This window comes from Amphibalanus amphitrite, unplaced genomic scaffold (assembly GCF_019059575.1).
Source record: "Amphibalanus amphitrite isolate SeventyFive unplaced genomic scaffold, NRLGWU_Aamphi_draft 000799F_arrow, whole genome shotgun sequence".
NCBI classification, from domain to species: Eukaryota; Metazoa; Arthropoda; class Thecostraca; order Balanomorpha; family Balanidae; genus Amphibalanus; species Amphibalanus amphitrite.
The window spans coordinates 140315-147562 of record NW_024882293.1 but is presented as its reverse complement, the minus strand read 5'-3'; the positions used below and the strand labels follow the sequence as shown (position 1 = coordinate 147562).

Genomic DNA, 7248 nt, shown 5'->3' with positions numbered 1-7248 from the left:
GGTGTCCCCTTCCACAACGACCCCGGGGCAGCTCGCTAGTCTGCCCGGGGTGCCCCCTTCTACAACGACCCCGGGGCAGCTCGCTAGTCTGCCCGGGGGGTGTCCCCTTCTACAACGACCCCGGGGCAGCTCGCTAGTCTGCCCGGGGGTGTCCCTTCTACAACGACCCCGGGGCAGCTCGCTAGTCTGCCTGGGGGTATCCCTTTCTACAACGACCCCGAGGCAGCTCGCTAGTCTGCCCGGGGGTGTCCTCTCCTACAACGGCCTCGGGGCAGCTCGCTAGTCTGCCCGGGGGCGTCACTTTCTACAACGGCCTCGGGGCAGCTGTCTGGTCTGCCGAGGACGTACTGGAGCTGGCTACCGCCAGGACGCCGGTATAGCGCAGGCGTCATTCCGGAGGCTTAGAATGCTGATGCCGGCGCGCGCTGAGAGCTCTCCCCTTTTTGCTGGTCGGCTATCTATGACCTGATTACCTATAGTCTCGTGGTCACTGTTTTAACCCCTTGTCAAGTTTTTAGGTAACATAAAACATTCATGGTCATCATTGCCACGTGTAGCACAGGGGCTAAGCCCCTTACGTAAGTAACAGTAGCTGCGGCCTCTGTTTTCAGTTGCTTAACAACCAATGGGTTTCCATGTTTTTTAAGGGGCGGCGCTAAAATCATAACAATAATAACAATAATACAATAATAACAATAATTATTAACAATAACAATAACAATAATAAAAGAAAAAGCAGCTCACTAGTCTGCCCGGGGAAGCCGTTTCTCATGGCCTCGGGTGCTGCCCGGGATGCTCCATTCTTCCACCTTCTACAACGGACATGGGGCGGCTCGCTTGTCTACCCGCAGGTGGCTGCCACTAGGACGCTCGGTAGCGCGGGTGTCCTTACGGCGGCTTAGAGCGCTGATTCCTGGAACGAGCTGAGAGCCCTCCCCTTTTTTTGCTGGGCGGCTGTCAACGTCCTCCGTTGATACTGTTCTAATCCCTTCAAAAGTTCTGGGAAAATTAATGGTCGCGCTGACAGGCATGTGCATAGGGTTCAAGGTAAAGGAAAATACAGCTTCTGCTGTCAGATGCCTCAGAACTCATGGATGTTTTTTTTTCGGCGGGTATATCGAGGGCCTTTAGTTGGTGGAGGCTATCATCGCAGTAGTGGCTAATGCTACCGGTTGTTCGTCCTGCTGTAAGGGCTTCGGTATAAATGGCGTAATATGGTTGTTCAATGGTGACCGCTGTATCGCTCACATCCATGTTGGCAGGTTTTAGGGATCGTGGCGTTTCTGGTAAGCTTCGGGCCAGGTTGAGAAAATAATTACCTACCTTCAACCAAGCACGTATTTGGGTGGGTTTCCGCCACTGGTCTCGACACTGGCGGCGACTATAGGTCTTTTGTGTTAATTTGTATCCCCCATTCGGTCTGCTGGTCTCGGGAAGGGGGTGTTTTATTTTGGCGCATTGGTGTCTGGGTGGATGTATTGAATGGGTGGGGACACCATTGCGCCGCGCGGGGGGAGGGGTGGCGGCCCGTTGGCAGGGCAGTCTCGGTTGAGACATGTATACTTGCTATAGTATGTTTGTGTCGTGTTCATTTGGGCTGAATATACCAATAGCCCCTTTTTGTACAGCTACAGTGTTTTCCTGGAGGGAGTTGGTTGTGAGGTTTGCGCTGAGATTGGTTACGCATAGCATAGCTAATTGTCTCTATGTTTGCTGGCAGCTCGAAGGGGAAGCGGAAAATACGCCCGGTTATATATGACAAGATATAACCGGTTTTTCCGCGACACTACGAGCGTCTTCTCTGGGGCGGCCCCGGAGCCGGGCCGACCTCTGCGAGCAGCGTTCGGCGGCAGGCGGGCGGCCGCCTGCGCCCCCGGGCGGCAAGGCCGCTAAGGCGGCGGCCTCATCTGATTGGTGGAGCGACTCGTGTCACGTGACGGTGACGGCGCGGGGTTTGAGTGCATTTGCGTGGTCACTCTGTTCTAAGCCGCCCGGTCTGACGCAAGTCAGCAGTGTTCTCGCTCTGAAATGTTTTTGCGTTTCCCACCCACCCACCACCATTTTGGGGCTTTTTTTTTACACGCACCACACTCTTAAATAAAGATGGGTTTTTCCACAAAATGTGGTTTTTTCCCCAACTAGGTCCCCCGGTTTTTTTCTAGTTAGGACTTTTTCCGGGGGAGGACACACACGACAGGGTTTCTAGTTTGGGTGGGGACACCATTGCGCCGCGCGGGGGGAGGGGTGGCGGCCCGTTGGCAGGGCAGTCTCGGTTGAGACATGTATACTCGCTATAGTATGTTTGTGTCGTGTTCATTTGGGCTGAATATACCAATAGCCCCTTTTTGTACAGCTACAGTGTTTTCCTGGAGGGAGTTGGTTGTGAGGTTTGCGCTGAGATTGGTTACGCATAGCATAGCTAATTGTCTCTATGTTTGCTGGCAGCTCGAAGGGGAAGCGGAAAATAATATTATACCTACTTACATTTACGACTTTCTAACAGGTCCCGATTTTCCCGGTTTTCGGGTCATTGACCTGACCTGGAAGGTCACCCGATGACCTAGGACCTTAAAATTGGGTATCATCGGCTTCCTCTCGTGACGGGCAACACGCTCGTTTTTTCCGCGAAGCTCTAGCTCGATCAGGGGCCAAACGCGAGGGGGGGTCGTACCAACCCCCCCTTGTGCCGTCGAAGGACGCAAAATGGCCTGTGCCGGCGAGGGTTAAGGGCCTTTTTTCGTGCCTCCTGACAATGGCGGCTAAATTTCATATCATCTGTGATCAAAACCCCCAAATCTTTTTCTTCATGAACATTTCGAAGTGTCTCACCATTTATGTTATATAGGTCATGATCACCATATCCCCCCAAGTGGAGGACTTTACATTTTTCTATATTAAATTCCATCTGCCATTCTCGAGTCCAATCATGAAGAGTATTCAAATCCAATTGTAGTGCTTTCTTGTCGTTTTCGGAAGTAATTTCCCTTGCTAATTTAATGTCATCGGCAAACTTCCAAAAGTTTGCTTGTTGCTTCGAGTCTATCAAATTTACAAAAATGATAAACAATAAAGGGGCTAGGACCGTACCCTGAGGTACACCACTTCTAACATCCTTCCAATCCGCTTCATGTCCGTTAAGTATTACTCTCTGTTTACGTGCTAATAACCAGCTCTCAATCCAGTTGAGTAAAGCCCCGCTAAGTCCATGAATTTCTAATGATGTTAGTAATCTTCTATGGGGAACTTTATCAAAAGCCTTACAAAAATCTAAATAGACTACTGATACATTTTTACCTCTATCTACAAGGTCTGTTACATACTCAAGGAAATCTAATAAATTTGTCAAACATGAACGACCACTTCTAAACCCGTGTTGAGATGGCAACAGAAGAGCTTCTCGCTCCAAATGTGCCAGTATGTGTTTTTTATTATCTTTTCGATTATTTTACATACAAGAGAAGTGAGACTGACTGGCCTGTAATTTCCCACCACTGTTTTGTCTCCGCCTTTTAATATTGGCACTACGTTAGCATGTTTCCAGTCATCAGGAATTTGACCAGTATCTAAAGAGTTTTTAAAAATAATATAAAGTGGCATGGACAGCTCTTTCGCTGCTTCCTTTAAAATTCTGGCAGATATACCATCTGGACCACCCGTCTTATTTATTTTGAGGTTCTGTAAACATTTCAGCATGTCCTCATGATTAAGAGGGATGCTCGTAAGCTTCTGTGAGCATGCATCGTTTTTATTGGTGGGAATGTTTGTAAGACCCTCATCAGTAAATACTTTAGAAAATTGATCATTGAGAATCTGAGCCTTATCAGCGTCTTCGTGATAAATTATTCCATCCTTTCTAATCGGACAAATTCGTGCATCATGTTTGTTGAACTTATAAAAACTTAAAAATCTTTTTAGGTCTCCACCGCATTCATTAGCAAATCGCATCTCTGTTGTACGCTTTGTTTTACGAATCATGCTTTTTAATGTTCTTCTGGCTTTCAAATACCTGATCGTTTTTTCAACAGATGGATTTGATTTAAATTCACTATATGCTTTTTTCTTTTCATTGAAACATTTTTGTACCGACCAATTAAACCAAGGTGGTTTCGGTATTTTACCTCTCCGCCTCCTCCTCATGGGAATAAATCGTTTCTGGGCCTCAGTGAGTACATTTTTGAAAACAATCCACATTTCGTCAACATTTTTACCTTCAAACATTGCGCTCCATTTCATACAAGTCAAGAACGATCTGATTGCATCATAATCTCCCTTGGCAAACTTTGGAGTAATATACATTCTAACACCTTTCTTCTTCAAGCGACAATTTATGCTGAATCTTATGATAGCATGATCACTATTTCCAATGGATTCTCCCACCATGACATCTGTAATTAAGTTTTCATTGTTAGTTAGAACCAAGTCAAGTAGTTCATCTTTTCTGGTCGCCTGCAATACATGTTGTGTCAGGAACAATTCTTCAAAATTTTCCCTGAATAGAGTAGTTTCCCACAGGGTTTCGGAGTCGGAGTCGGAGTCGGAGTCGGAGTCGCCCGGAGTCGTGGCAAGCAGCCAGGAGTCGGAGTCGGAGTCGGAGTCGGTCCAGCTGCCTCGACTCCGACTCCGGAAAGCTAACTGAAGTCAATCCGTGCTATCACTATTCAGTTGTTTTTAACCAGTGGCCCCACGGCAAAATTCGCTTCCGGTGATCACAAATAAGGTATGTTTTCACACATATTGTTTTTGTTCTGAAAAGCTAACATTGCATCTTACAAATTTCAAGTTCTGTCATAATTTAGTTGGCAACTTGGCAAGTATTTTGTATTCGCGTTATAACTTCTACTCTCCAGTGTCAAAGACTTAATGACAACTGTATATTTACTTTCTTCTTTTATCGCTCCGAAAAGTGCCTTACACAAACACAGACCGACATGATGGCGATGCCCGTTACCGTGGTCATGATACGGCCACATTCGAGTACTTTTCGGCGGGTTTTCAAGCTGGCCGCCGGCCGCTGGTCTCTAAGGATTCAGCAGCGTCCACGTGGGAGAAATGGTGACCGCATGAACGAAACCGGAGCGTTCTCTCGGTGGGCGAAAAGGGTGTCCGGGACTCCGGAAAGTTCTGGCGCCTCTTTTGGATGTCGTCTAACGCGCGCTGTGATTATTGGACTTTCAACCAATCACCGCAGATATGACCCCTTGTTCACCGCTCAGCTAGGGGTCGCTAAATATGACCTTGAAACCGTTTTCAGTGCCATAGGCGGCGGAACGAGGGGGGCACCGGGGCACCGTGCCCCCCTTTGATTTTGGCATTTTAACATAGCCTTTTCCATGCATGCATGGAAAGAATGGGACCAAAAGTCGGCAGTGCCCCCCTTTAATTGAAGGTGTTCCGCCGCCACTGTTCAGTGCTAGGCATATGGGCGAAGATGCGCCTTGTCGCTGAGAGCCCGCGCTCGGGGGCCCGGTGCGGCTTGAACGAGGCGCGAGTTGCAGCGCGATGCGGCGTTTCCCGGCGAACGGTTGAGCAGGCAAAGGTGCATTTCGGATTGGAAATTTCTTTGAAAATATTCTCACTCAGTTACGACTACGGTGGGGTCTGATGGACACAAATGTTCCATTATCTTCGTCAAGGTCAAATAAATGACTGACAGGCTAGTCCACGAGGGGTTCCTGGACACGGCAATCAAGGCGACTTGCCCTAAGGGTCATTTCGCACTTCAACAGCTCCAACAACGCCACTGCCGTCCAAACCAAACTGACAGAGGAGCTCGGCGGACCAGATCACCGTGGTGAAATGAGAATAGGCCACCTTATTATCCCAGCCTTAACTCGCCGCTCGACTAAGGCATGCTACGCGTTTTGCAGAATAAACTCTTAGGCCACCTCTCATCCCAGCCTGGAGTCGCTGAAGACTCGCATCATGACAGCATGGGAGGACAGGAAATGTCCTGCATCGTCAAAGCCCGCAGGCGTTTCCGCCCTTGCGTCGAGGCCGTCGTCGGCACAGACGGTGGTTACAATTAATGGGCACTTAACAGAAGCATGTGGCTTGGTGTTCCTTCTCATTGTTTTGTTCTATTTTTGAGTATCTATGGACCAAAGGCATTTATTTAAAAATGTTGAAAAACGCCAGGACTTTCCGGACACCCTGTAGAAATAACACGGCGCGTCATATCACGCGGAATTTTGGCAGCCACCATTGCCCTTTGTATCAGACCCGGAGTCGGAGTCGGAGTCGGAGTCGGAGTCGGAGTCGGTCAGGAGCCCGGAGTCGGAGTCGGAGTCGGAGTCGGAAGAGCACTACCACGACTCCGAGTTGTGGCTTGTTCCTTCTTTTGACAACTTTGGGAGATTGAAATCTCCTAAAAGGACAGTATTTTTATCTAGGCCTCTTTCTATTTCATCAACCATGGCCAGATCCGCTTGCTTTGATTGATTAGGAGGTCTATAGAAAGCTCCAATTCTAATTTTACTATGGAGACTTCCATCAGGAAAGATGTCAATCCAGAGGGATTCGACCTCACCACTTTCATTAAAATGTCCTAGTACGGATGGCCTTAGGTTTCTTTTCACATACGCTAAAATTCCACCACCTACTTTTGTTTTTCTTTGATAAGTGAACATATCATAGTTAGCAATGGCAAAATCTTGCAAAAGATCCCCTAACATATTCTCATTAACCCATGACTCTGTTATAATTACTACATCAAGATATTCAGCAATCATGTAAATTTGCAATTCCTCAATTTTATTTCTTATGCTCCGAGCATTGGTATAAAAACACTTCAGAAAGGTTTTAACCTCATTACTTGAGTCTTCCTCACCTGTAAATTTCTTTAGTTTTCCTGATGTAGCTCCTTTTCATAAAGGCTGCTCAGAAGGAGCACACCTTCTCTGCTGAAGTGACAACCATCAATTGAGTACAGTTCCCTTTTCCCCCAAAAATGATCCCAGTAGTCTAAGAAACGTATGTTCTTTGCTTTACATAGCCTCTTAACTCGCTCATTGATTCCAAGTGCTCTGGATGTCCATTCTATCCTGGCCCCAATTTTAGGCAAAATGCCGGTAATCATGCATTTTCTGCCGGACTTTGTAAGATCACTTATTACCATCTTATAGGTATCCATAAGTTCCTCCGATTATGTGTTGCCAACATCATTTACACCTCCTTGTAAGATAAGGACACTGTTGGGACTACTATCATTCACTACGCCAGTAAGTCTGTCTGACAAGTCCTGTAGCCTTG

The 7248-nt window shown here is 47.4% G+C and overlaps 1 long non-coding RNA gene across 1 annotated transcript; it reads left to right on the top strand.

Moving 5' to 3' along the window:
* The first annotated feature begins 205 nt into the window (after positions 1-205).
* LOC122366356 lies at positions 206-6308 on the top strand. The gene is made up of 3 exons (XR_006253877.1): positions 206-1463; positions 4574-4575; positions 6292-6308. It is a non-coding gene; the product is annotated as an uncharacterized LOC122366356 (long non-coding RNA).
* Positions 6309-7248: the final 940 nt, after the last annotated feature.